Genomic DNA, 14,013 nt, shown 5'->3' on the forward strand with positions numbered 1-14,013 from the left:
TATTTTCGGCAGGAGTATTGTGCGCCCTTTCACCAACCACTCTGGAATCGGCTCTTCCGACTTCAAATATGAGGTGAAAATACGGGCCAAATGCTGATGGGTGAAGGAAACTTCTTCCACCAGAAAGTCTTGATACAATCTGGTCCCGGTGCGGAATAGTTCTTTATCCCTCTTGATACTTTTTTCACCTCCTCGGTAGTGATGGGTGGGCATTCTTTATCAGGTGTTATGAGGGCAACACATAACTCCTTCAAGCTATTTATATTTTCTGAGTCTTCGTCCAGTCTATGCTGCTCTTCGTAGACTTCTCCCCAAAATACTTCGATCTCCTCTGGTTTAGGCGGGTGGTCGACAGTTACTGGAGGGTCTTGGAATAGTCGAGATGGGTCAGAGAGAAACTGTTAATTTTCTCTGATGCGTACTGTCTTCCTCAGCCTATCTTTACGGCGAGTTGATGCATTCGTCTTTTGGTCGTTTGATCAACTGTTGGTTTTGTTTTACGATTGGCATCGGCCAAAGCTCTCGCTGCATTATACACACAACAATTAATAGGCCAGAGGTCGGATTCTTCGGAAAAATGTCCACAAAGCTCGTCATCCATTTCAGCCAGATCTTTCGGCTTTAGAGAAACCTGAGTGTTGATGTTTCTCCGGGTCATAAAGCATCGCTCTTCCTCTATCGGATGCCTGCCCGCAATTGGGCTTAGTGTCGCCTCTCTTTCTCTGTTGCCGGCTTGTTCTGGCTGTGAAAGAGTAGGCGTTCCGCTTACATAGCCGGCTTACAAATTTTGAGATGAACTCTAGGGAAAACATTTTCTAAAATGCAAAAAAAATCTCTAAATAATTAATAATATCCTAAAAATGAATCAGAATGATTTTTAAAGTCTGAAAAAATGAGAGTTTAGAAATCAGATCCAGAGATAGAAATTTCGAAAATAGAATAATTTCTACAAAAAATTGAATAACAATCTCGGACTAAATTATCTTGTCTAGATAATTTTTTTAAACAATCCTATCACCAAATAGTCTCTAATTTATTTTAATAGTTGATCAAACAAAATTTTAGGATCAGGTCGAGAGAAAACATTTTCTATAGTACAAAAAAATCCCTAAATATTTTATTAATTAAAATTCAGGCAAGTTAAATTACCTAGAGATATCTTTTTGATACTTTTTGATCATTAACTTTTTGATCATTAAAATTAATTAGAATGGTTTTTAAAGGCTGAACAAATGCCAGTTTGGAAATCAGATCCAGAGATAGAAATTTCGAAAATAGAATTATTTCTAAAAAATGGAATAACAATTATGGGCTAAATTATCTTGTTTAGATTTATTTCAGATATAATCCTATCACCAACGAGTCTCTAATTTATTTTAGTGGCTGATGAAACCAAATTTTGAGATAAAGTCTAGGGAAAACATTTTCTAAAATACAAAAAATCTCTAAATAATTGATCAATTAAAATTCAGGCCAGTTGAATTGTCTCGAGATATCTTTTTGATACGCCTATATCATAAAAATGAATTAGAATGATTTTTAAAGGCTTTAATAAATGCCAGTTTGGAAATCAGATCCTGAGATAAAAATTTCGAAAATAGAATAATTTCTACAAAAAATGGAATAACAATTTTGGGCTAAATTATCTTGTCTAGATACATTTTTTAAACAATCCTATCGTCAAAAAGTCTCTCATTTATTTTAATAGTTGATAAAACAAAATTTTAGGATGAGGTCCAAAGAAAACATTTTCTAATGTACAAAAAAAGTCCCTAAATATTTTATTAATTAAAATTTAGGCACGTTAAATTACCTTGACATATCTTTTTGATTCACCTATACCATCAAATTGAATTAGAATTAATTTTAGGGGCTGATCAAATACCAGTTTGGAAATCAGATCCAGAGAAAAGCAATTTCGAAAATAGAATGATTTCTAAAAAAATGGAATAATAATTCTGGGCGAAATTATCTTGTCTCAATGAATTTTTGATTCAATCCTGTCACCAACGAGTCTCTAATTTATTTTAGTGGCTGATCAAACCAAATTTTGAGATGAATTCTAGGGAAAACATTTTCTAAAATACAAAAAAATCTCTAAATAATTGATAAATTAAAATTCAGGCCAGTTAAATTACCTCGAGATATCTTTTTGATACACCTATATCATTAGAATGACTCGGAATTAATTTTAGGCTGTTCAATCCCTATTCTTGGGATAAGGTCTAGAGATAACGGTTTTCCAATAATGTTTATTGAAATGAACCAGCTGAAATGCACCAAATCCATCTGCATTTCCTGATGTGAATTTTTCTATGATCGATCTGTGAAAAAAAACAAATGAAATCAGTTCTTAATTTCAGAAATAATGTGTTACTTATTCAAGTTATTAATAAGTAATGATTGTTTAAATTATTACTGCCGACACTGTCAGTAATAAACATGCAAAGCCACAAAATATTTTTTTGGTAAAGAATAATCAATGAAAAGTATAATAAACATGCCGGGGGCCGATCTGTTATTATTTCGAGGTTATGTTCGGATTCACCTTTTTACCCAAATCGCTGTAAATAATTGTAGGTAATGTTAATTTAAAATTGTCGCATGTAATATTTAATTCACTTTATTCAAAACATATCCTGTCTATTCATAACATACCTTTTTTATGCCGCAATAAGCGTTAAACACAACTCACTCTTCGTCCACTAAAAGCGCTCAATATTATTACCAATTTATAGTATTTGTCACTCAGCAGCCATTCCATAATGTTTTTGGCACAGAAGAAAATTGATGTTTACTTCTCAGTCCACAAGTCTCACTTCATTATTAATGAAACACATTTATTATTTATAATTACTGCATAACATAACCTATATTTTTTGACACTTGTATCCATTTGAAGTTTCGAACGCAACCATGGAAACTATGATAAACTTGATCCGAAGATGCACGGACAATAATAGTTATGAATCAATAATAATTAGTTAACACAACTGGAAATCTGGACGATTTCTAGATACTTTCTAGGCTCAGCTCGTCTAGCGAACGTCTAGGGCAATTTAATGGCGATCACCTCGTCTGGGGGTTGTCTACGCTATAAAAAAAGCTTTGGTGACATTTACAATCCGCTAGTAATTATACGTGCAGTTTATTTTCAAATTATAATATATATCCTCATTGCAGTCGACTGTAAAATTATTACGTCCGATGATGGAAAATATTCGATCGGCGTAGGACATAGTAAGGTTACGTAAGGTGATAAATTTACTTGGGGCGTTAAGTATACAAAAGTCTATGTAAATTTTAACGGCGTGTGATTTTCTACTGCCAGGGATTAAATTCGTACGGATGAACGCCTCATAATTATTTGCAGGACGCAAATTTTGATTATTTGGATCTAGCGAGTGTTGAGTCGTGCCAAACGATGAGTTTCGGAGACGCCCGAACGACCTGTGCCATTTCGTGTGCATTTCGTTTGTTGTTTTGTACATCATGTGGATTTTAACCTTTTTTTTTGAGATTTTGGACAACTTGGAAATGTAGACAGGGTTATTATATAAAAATTCTATTATATATAATATACAACTCTGTGTGTGTGTGTGTGTGTGTGTGGGTGGGTGGGTGGTTGTGTGTGATACTATAAAATTCTATTTTGAATAACTACAAAGCATTTTGATTATAAAGGAACAGTTTAGGGAGACCAAACCTGAAAATATCATTTTGACTGTGTGTGTTAAGTTACGACCCGTGCGTAATTTCACGGTCAAATACGGGAAATTTACGTCCTGTATGTTTTTTTTTAATGGCGGCGCAGGTTGAGAAGGGAAACATGTATTTTTACAGAATTCTGCTTATTTACTATGTGTCACGCCGATCGAATAATTTCCATCGTCGCAGGTTGTAAATTTACACTAATTTTTTTTACAGTGTAGAGTTTATCTGGCGGCGTCTAGAATTTTCTACCTGTAGCCAGGTATATATACTTTTAGACTTTTTATTGCTTAAATTAAAAAAAGAGTTTAAGTAATATGAATATAACGGTAATTAATACACGAACTTAACTGTATATATTTATGTTATGTAAAATCTGCTGTCCCACGGAAAAACCTAAAAAGTTGTGTTTGCCATAGAGACTATTATCCAGGAATTCAAACAAAAAAATCTAACTCACAAAAATGCTTTCTACAAATCAAGCAACTATCTTAAGTCTGAGATAAAAATTATACTAAAAATAATAACAATTAATATAAGTTTCAAGGAATAAATTTGTAATATATTAATTTACTTACTCTGTATTATTGTCGAAAGCATTAGAATGAGGTCTGTTATTTTTTAAAATTCGCTAAAATGCTGAGAATCTTTATAAGACCAAGTATAAAATTTTTTCTGTAAGATGCCAGATAGCATATCGAAATGTTGTTTAGAAAATTAACCCTGTATGAGTTGCGAACTAATTGATGGATAATGATCAAATATGGCCAAAGTACTGTATACAAAATTATGAAGTTCTTTTAATGACACTGGGTAACAAGATTTTCTTTTTCATTAATTGGTGCAATGTTTCAGTGGTTTTTTTTCTGTAGATTAAGAACCTGCGGGGGGAAATGTTCTATCTATTCGCGTTTGCCAAAGAAAAAAAAACGGGTTTCAAAAGTGAAAACCCCCCATTTTTGGTTGTTTCCGAAACCTAAGCTTGTATCAAAGAAACCGGAAATGCTAAAGGTTTCTCATAGGGCTGAAAATGAAGAGATAGTAAGATAAGACACTAAGTCGAAATTTTTTTTAAATAAAGAAAAAAGTTTTAGTGGTACCGTAAATTTTTTAAACCTATAAAAATTATTAAGTGTTTGAAATCTACTCTATAGGTGTAAAAATCATATACCTATTTTGTTTATACTATTTCAGGTAGCATGTAAGAATAGAAAATTGAAAATTATGAAAAAAATTCCTGCTGAATAAAGGAATTAATTTTTAATTAAGGAAAAATAAATTTTTTGCTTTCGGCTAGATTAACATTTTTTCAAGTTAAAAATCTGTTGCCTAAAACTTGTTTTGTATTGACAATGATGACAACTTTCTTTGTATTGACAATCATATTCCCGTACGAAAGGACCCCCAAGTGCCCTACGACCTAACTAGGTAAAATTTACGTTTCATTTCTTTTATGTTGTCTAGGTTTTGCGGAAATCCGAACATCTGGAAACTGAAAATACGAAGGACACAGTCATAAAAAAGGGAAGACGGGCGCTTATTATTAACCCCGCGTGTGTACACTATATTTTTCGAGACACGGTGTGTACACTGGGCCTTTTCGGGAATAGGCGGATTTTGAGGGTTCTTAATGCTTTAAAAAAATCTGAAAAATTCAGGGATACTTTTCGAAGTATGTGCTTCATGTCTCCGTAATTGCCAAATTCAAAAGTTTCAAACCGTCGTTAACAAAAATTAAAATATATTTAAAATATTGGAGGGAAATTTGAATTTGGAATTTTGACTGTTCTTGTAAAGACCAGTGTACACACGAAGGGTTAATTTGCAATACAATGTTTCCCGCATCCTATAACGCGCGTGTAATGTTGCTATGTTAAATAATTAAGGATAGATTTAATGCGGATATTGTAAGTACGTGTATTTAAAAAAACTTAATAAAATTAAGTTTTTCTGTTAAATAATTCATTAATTATAGAAAATATACTAACGAAATTCTTTTTTATTATGTAAATAATAACAAATAAATACATGGCAGCATTAAACAAGGTTTCAAGGTTTAAAAAATGTATAAAAATACAATTATTAAATTTTCTTGATAATTGAAAAAAATGTTGTATCTTTTTAAAGCAAATTACTTAAGAAAAGGTATTCAATTACATTTTTAAAAAGTTTATTAAGAAAGTTTATTAAAGTTTATTATTAATGTTATAAAAGAATAAGTAAAAAATTTACAATCAAACTTTTTAAAAATTTTATAATCGCGAATGCAAGGAGGAAGCAGACAAATGTTTTTGATCCGACCACCGTGAGAATCACTTTCAATCTGCAAGTTCTTCCACTTCACGCTTCTTTACGAATTTTTTTTTTCTTCTGATTTCGAAGTATTTTATATTCGAAAGAAAAATAAAGTTTCGAGCACTTTTTGAAATAGGTAATATTCAAACTAGATATCCATTTGTTTCTTTTAGATCAATCGAAAAATGCGCTTTCCAGAGGTTTTTAAAAAGCAGAAAATGTTTTCCTATAGCAGAAAATTATTATTTTGTCATTGATGTTATTAAAGCATTTTTTGTATTTGACGTTTCTTAATTATTCATTACTTTTAGATCGGTTTAAGCGTTTTAAATATTTAAAGACAAAAAGTATTGTGTCCTTTGTTGAATAAGTGAAACTGAATTCTTTGTTTCACATATTTTAAATTGTTGTTTAAGAAGTATTATTTCGTACTACAAACTTATAGATCATTATACAAAAGAGTTGGATAAATTGATAATTATGCATTTGATGCAAGTTTTTATATAGAAGAAAATCGTTTTTTGTCTTCAATGTTATTAAAGAATTTTTGTAGTTGAAATTGACCTACTGTTTATCACTTTTGAATATTTGATCAATCTTTTTAAAAATTAAAAAAAAAACAGCATCGAGCCTTTTTTTAAATATTTAAAACTCAATTCTCAAATCTTTCTAAATAATGAATGGTCTATGAAAGTCTGAAAAATGTTCAATTTGCTTTAGAACTACTCAATTATCATCAGAAAGATGTTTAAACAAACATTATGTTAAACAGCTTTTAGTTTGAAGACGGCTGAGGCTCCACATACGACTTGGTGCGACGCTGCCTTGCTAGATTTTGTCACTGAAATCCAAGAGCTTCGATAGAAAAGTGGTTAGAGCGCGCGGTCAGAACACACTAGCTTAGTTAGTTTAGGTAGGGTTCAAATCCTCGAGGAGTGCTATTTTCAAAGCGTTTAAGGTAGCGATTATGTATGTAAGTAACCGTGTGTGCGAATTATATAATTTGGTAATTTAAAAATGAAGGTTATATGGCAATAATTAAAATTTTTTTTTTTTTGCGTTGAGAAATCCTGTTTTGAATTTATGTAAACTGTTGCTTAGAATTTAGATTTCTTGTCTACGAGGCTCTGATTCAGTACAAATTAGTCTATTTGAGGCACGAGTCTATTGTTCCGATACTACATATTCTTAGATTAAGAAAATATATATTTGGAGTGTGTCATTAAAGTTTGTATTAAAGTTAAAAAGAATGTTCCATGATATCTTTACTGCTCTTGTTAAAGATTCGGATTTAATTATAAAACGTGCATTTCTCAAAAAAGGTGTCATTGGCAAACATTTTAAACACAGTTATATGATAAATAAAATTAGAACAAAACTTTGGTATTCAATATTCAGTAAAAAATGTTTTCATGAATAAACTTGGTATTTTTATGTCGTGCAGCTCCTCTCTCCGTCTTTCTCTCTCCGCCTCTCTATCTCTCTTTCACCGCCAACTCCCTCTCTGTGTGATCGTCCCGTTCCGTTGCAGAAGAATGATGTGATCGCGGGCAAGTAAATCACTTCGTAATCCAACAAACACAAAAATCACAGACACGTTGCCCAGACACACAAACTTAAAATTTGAGATGAAGTTAATGGATAAGAAACATAAAAGGCAAACGATTGAAAATTTATAAAACAAAATTTCCGTAGATATAAAAAGGATAGTTTTCGACGTAAAAAAATAGACATTCGCTTCGTTTAAAATCACGAAAAAAACTGAAAAGTATTCACAGAGGTCCTCCTGTTTTACAACTTACGGGATTCAAAAGAACGGTGCATTAATTTTGAAAAGGGCTGTGGCAGTAATACTATCAGAAAATTGAGACATTCATTCGAAAGAATTTTTCTGTTTATTAGGGACCTTATTTATATCTTTCTTGTGTTCTTTAAACCTTGCTCCTAACGGACGTTTAGTTTGACCTATATGAACCGGTTTGCAAATTTGACCTTTGCACCGTAAGCAATATGCCATAAACAATATCACTCTTTTGCAATTTATTTAATTTATATTTAGTGGACCTCAAGGCCGACGTAAGTTCGTTTTTGTTTTTAAGCGCCGTAGTTATATCATGATGCCCGATAACTCTCGCAATTCGTTCATATAGACCTTCAACATATGGAATGCTCATAAAAGATCTAATTTCCGCGTTTTGAACTATCTCGTCGACTGTGCGTTGTTCATTTTGGGCCAAATATGTAATCTGAAATTTATATCCTCTTTAACAAATTTTTCCTGGTAAAAGTTGTCACGAAGTGTGTCTTCCACTAATCGCAAATTTTCTTGATAAAATTGTTCATTCGAAAGAAAAATGGCTCTATCAATCATATTAAAAACTACATTTTTTTGTACTTTTGTGAGTGGTTTGAATGGAAATTTAGGCATCTACCAGATCAGGTGGGTTTGCGATACCAATTACACTTTATTTCTTGAACGTCATTCCTTTAAAGAGTTACTCTTGATTTATGGTACTAAAAAATTAGAAAAATTTCTGTAAGGTTTGTTTTGATTGTTTTTCAAGTAGAAAATTCCTTACATTTGTTATAAATAAATATATTCTGGAACAAGCACAGAAAGTAGGGAGTTATTACTCTTAAAAGTTTACAGTACTTGCTATCCGCTTATCGTTGGCTCACTTCTGACTCGTCTGCAACTACCCTTTGATTCGCCTTTGGCTCATGTATCAAAATTCACACTCTTTTCAGTAGTCTACTTTACAAATTTATTGCACTAGGTGCTATTGTAACGCACGGATTGATCGATTTGGTAACATGTATAATATTCGCCTTGTTTGCACTAATTTCTTAGAAAAAATTATTCTTACTGGAATCGAAAATATAATTATTGGAAAATAAGAGTGCCCATGATGAAATTTATCAAAAATCAAAATAAAGAAAATAAAATTTGGCTACAGTTTATCGAATTTTTCTTCCTGCATGTAATAGGTCTTTCAAAGAACAACACTTATTATGCAAATTTGAAGGTTTTTATACTGTTTTGCAAAATAAAGGCAAAAAAATTTTTACGTCCTTTAAATCTATTTTCGATAGTTCTAGTTTACACAGAGTCTATTGATAAACAGTGCAAAAATATTTCCCAGCACCCTTTCTAACTCCATTATCCTAACTCTTGGACACTTTAGCGCATTGTAGTGATCAAATTAAAAATTTAAAGAGCAGAAATGTATATATACATGTAATTTCTAAAAACTCCAACTCAGAAGGACAACAATGGGGTGTGAATATATTTTTAAAAAAGTGCAGGGTATAGAAATAAATAATTATATTGCTGAAATGGCCAAACTTCATGCTGTATTTGCTAATATATTCTGAGTCCCAGAAAAAAATGATAAAATAAGCGTTGACAGTTTTCTTAGAAAATTAATGCATATCATTTCTAAAAAAAAAATTGTAGACCATATAAAACCGTAACAACCAGAACCGCCCCACTATTCTAGTGTGTCTGCCCAAAACTCACATAGGCCCCATAAAGTAAGATCGAGTCGATCATGTACATCATGATATTCCTTTTACAGCTCTTGGATCCCACTCTTGACAGTTTTGAATATTGTAATCTTGCCATACTTACTGCTTTGTCGACCTCAGCCGGAATCTGTCATCAGAACACCAATTTGGCATCTAGAAGCAGCCCAAGGTAACAACGTAATATTTGCTGCTTCTAGACTTACTCTATCAACTTCGGGTCTAAAATAACCTGGAAACTTCCTTTTCCTTGTTCAATATTAGCGTAAAAAACGCTACTGAAGTTTTAGTTCATAAATATTAAGGTTAGCCAATTAATTATCTTCCTAAAAATAATTTTGTATGACGAGTGGGGCAGAAATGGCTTAAGCGAGTAATTAATATAAAAGTAAGAGTGGATTAATATTTAAGAAATAATAAATACATCAAGTTAAATAGCGCATAAATTCCGGAAAGGTTCTGAGGTAATGGTTAAGCCGACAAACGAACGATCACGTTTTAATCAATTTCGCAAAGACGAATCACTTTGACACTCAAGCTTTACCATAAACTAGTTTTGAAGGATTTTGATGCGCTGAATCCGAATCCGAACTCAAAATTGCTCCTGTACGTCAGGTTTTTAAGATATCCTAACATAAATAGCGCAAAAAACGTGTTTTTTAGCTGTTTTTGAGGTTATGTAACTGTAGAAGAAAAATGTCTACCACAAAGTTAATACGGAATTTGAAAGTACTAATCTTCCCCTTTCAAACCCACTTGGATTTATTAGGATATCTTTATTTTTCACCAAAATATTGTAATTTGAAATTTTTTATTTTAGCGTTTTAACCCATTAACGCTGAGATGTTCAGATTTATACAACGCATTCTCTATTGCTGTCGGTACAATATTTTTCTTCAAAATATTATCTCAGGGGTTTTCGAGGGTGCCCTTTCTATTGCCGGTGTCAGTTTTTTGTTATACCCCTAGAAGATCCAATATGGCGGCCACAATTTAGGGTTTTAAAAAAGAACAAAGGATCCCGCACAAAATACCAACAAAAAATCGTACATTCGTTTGGAACCAAACTTTGCACATTGATAAAACAATAAAAATATGGAACCCGTGTCTTTTCATTTTTACGGAAGCCGTTTCCTAGGGGTAGAAATCACCCCTACCAAATCATAAGCACGCTAACCCACCTAACCCTGGGAGCAGCGAATTTAGTTGTTTACATTTCGTGAAATAATTGAATTCCACACTACAAGTGGGCTAACCTAGAAATGACAATTTTGAATTTAGCGTATTAACCCATTAACGCCGAGATGGTATGCCATTGTCCCTTGAAAATGTTATCTGAGGGGTTTTCGGGGGTTCCTTTTCGATTGGCTCAGTTTTTTGTTATAAGTCCTAGAATAGCGAGTATGGAAAACAGTTAAGGCTTTAAAAAAATTTTACTATTTGATTCATTTAATATTGTAAATTTACTTAGTATTTTCCAGCTTACTAAGGCAAGACTCAATATTTTCCAGCCACTTAAGCCTGGATTTCGGATTGTCTAGTCACGCAAGGAAATACTTAATATTTTCCAGCTAATTGAGGCAAGACTTTAGATTGCCCGGCCAATCAAGGAAAGACTTACGATTGCCCATTCAGTTAAGGCAAGACTTGGGATTGTCCAGCTACGCAAAGAAGTACTTAATATTTTCCAGCCAATTAAGGCAAGACTTTATATTGCCCAGCCAATCAAGGAAAGACTTTAGATTGCCCAGTCAATCAAGGAAAGACTTTGAATTGCCCAGCTAATAATTACAAGACTTTGTATCGCCCAGCCAGTCAAGGCAAGACTTTGAATCACTCAGTCAGTTAAGGCAAGACTTTGAATCGTCCAGCCAGTCAAGACAAGACTTACGATGGCCCAGCCAGTTAAGGCAAGACTTGGGATTGTCTAGCTACGCAAGGAAGTACTTAATATTTTTCAGCCAATTAAGGCAAGACTTTAGATTGCTCAGCCAATCAAGGAAAGACTTTAGATTGCCCAGCCAATCAAGGAAAGACTTTGAATTTCCCAGCCAATAAAGGTAAGACTTTGTATCGCCCAGTCAGTCAAGGCAAGACTTGGGATTGTCCAGCTACGCGAGGAAGTAGTTAATATTTTCCAGCCAATTAAGTCAAGACTTTAGATTGCCTAGCCAATCAAGGAAAGACTTTAGAATGCCCAGCCAATCAAGAAAAGATTTTGAATTCCCCTGTCGATAAAGGCAAGGCTTTGAATCGTCCAGCCAGTCAAGGCAAGACTTACGATTGCCCAGCCAGTTAAGGCAAGACTTACGATTGTATGTCCAATGAAGGTGAAACTAATTGCTTGTTTTCTTATGGAAACGTTCGCGCTTCATGCCAAACGATCGTTGAAGAGACTTTCGTTCATGACTAGTAGGGTAATTATCATTTCTCTGCAAAGACCAGCAATAGTCGGCCATCATTCTTACGTTGCATCAACCTTGATAATGTTGCTCTTTTTGGTGAAAGTCTTGATTAAAGCGTTCGCCCATTTCTTCACTGAATGCTCCAACATTTTCTGGGAAATAATCCAAATGAGATTTGAGAAAATGTATTTTCATACTCATCAAACAACCTAATCTTTTAAAATTCTTTAACATACTAGATACAATAGTTCTAAACTTTGGATCTCGATTGTTTTCTAAAAATTTCTGTACAAAATCTTTGAAACTCAACCATGCATCCTTTTCAATAGATGTCATGGTTTTGATAAAATCATCATCTTTGATAAATTTTCTTATATCAGTCCCGACAAAAATACCTTCCTTAACTTTGGCATCACTTAAATGCGGAAATGTAGATCTGATATAATTGAAGCATTCTTCTTCGGTGGGTGTTTAGGGCTTTCACAAATTGCTTCATTAACCCTAGTTTTATATGGAGTGGTGGCAATAATTCTTTCTGTCAACAAAACTTTCATAAACAACATTATACTGACCAACTGTCCACTGTAATCTGTCCGGCCATTTCTCCGTTATCCAATGTTCATCCCTTGCACGACTGTCCCAAAGACAAAGAAAACAAGGGTATTTAATGTTTCCTGATTGTAAACCTATTATAAGATTTATTATTTTGAAGTCACCACAAATAAGCCAATTATGGACATTGTATTTTATTTTTATCAGGAGTAATTGGAAAGTATCATAAGATTCTTTCCGTGTAGTTGAGTGACCTACTGGAATTGCAGCGTACTTATTTCCATTATGTAATAGTACTGTTTTCAGACTTTCTGTAGACGAATCTATGAAAAGACGCCAATCCTCTGGCGTATATAAGCTTATTTTATATAAATTAATTAGTCCTTCTATATCATTACAATACACAATCCCACTGTCAACTGAAAAGTACTTGATAAACTTTTCTTCTCTATTTCTGTAAATAGTTACTCTAGTGCCAGATAACAATAGTTTCCTCTCTTTGAGTCTTGAAGCGAAGAGCTCAGCTTTATCTTTTGGAAGACCAAGGTCACGTATAAAATAGTCTATCCGCCTTGGTAAAAAAATTTAGGACTTTCATCATCTGATTCTTCCCAAGAAGAATCTTCAGTTGCATTAGGATCGTTAGTATCCATTGATTCTTGAGTTGATCGGTCACTTTTGTTTTCAGAGTGATTTCTAATACTAATCTTGACTTATGTGATACTTTTTACATCAGGGTAAATGTTTTTATCGAATCATTAATTGATGGACGGTATTTCTCCGTTTTGTACTTTCCACAGACGTGACAAAACGTATTAACTTTCATAGCGCAAAGAGTTCTTGAACTCAGTTTTTTCTTATAATGAACAGTAACGTGGAATTTATAAAACTCACTATATACAAAAATCTTGATCGATCCGAAATGCAACCGCTAGACAGATTTCAAATACAAAAATAATTTTATTACCTACGCATCCAACCGTTAGCCCGCCACTCAAACGTGATCTCTAACACGGAAAGATTTGTAGCAAAAAACGAATTTCATCACCTACGCATAAAACGTCATAAAAGCGTCGCCAGCTCAGTGAGCCAGCTAGGGATTGAAGACTGTCTGCGCCGTAGAACGGCGCGCACATACAGCGTTTGAATATTAGATTGCACACAGAGTGCGCAGTAGCATTCCACGCATTCCATCTTCTTTTGTTTTATCAATGTTCGAAGTTTGATTCCAAACGACTGCACGCTTTTTTGTTGGCATTTTGTGCGGGATCCTTTTTTCTTTTTTTAAGCCCTAAATTGTGGCTGCCATATTGGATCTTCTAGGGGTTATAACAAAAAACTGACACCGGCAATAGTAAGGGCACACTCGAAAACCCCTGCGATAATATTTTGAAGAAAAAATATCGTACCGTCAGCAATAGAGAATGTGTTGTATAAATCTGAACACTTCAGCGTTAATGGGTTAAAACGCTAAAATAAAAATTTCAAATTACAATATTTTGGTGAAAAATAAAGATATCCTCAT

The 14,013-nt window shown here is 33.3% G+C and overlaps 1 protein-coding gene across 6 annotated transcripts in view; it reads left to right on the forward strand.

Annotated features, from left to right (window-relative positions):
- The window catches only part of LOC117175984 (endoribonuclease Dicer), a 357,463-nt gene that overhangs the window by 70,424 nt on the left and 273,026 nt on the right, over positions 1-14,013 (forward strand). The window contains exon 2 of one of the 6 annotated variants that reach the window (XM_033365884.1): positions 9,585-9,703. The exons of the other annotated variants lie outside the window; for them this stretch is intronic. The gene's annotated coding sequence lies outside the window, so the exon portion shown is untranslated. The remainder of the gene's footprint in view (positions 1-9,584; positions 9,704-14,013) is intronic. 6 annotated transcript variants of the gene reach the window in all.

This window comes from Belonocnema kinseyi, chromosome 7 (assembly GCF_010883055.1).
Source record: "Belonocnema kinseyi isolate 2016_QV_RU_SX_M_011 chromosome 7, B_treatae_v1, whole genome shotgun sequence".
NCBI lineage: Eukaryota > Metazoa > Arthropoda > Insecta > Hymenoptera > Cynipidae > Belonocnema > Belonocnema kinseyi.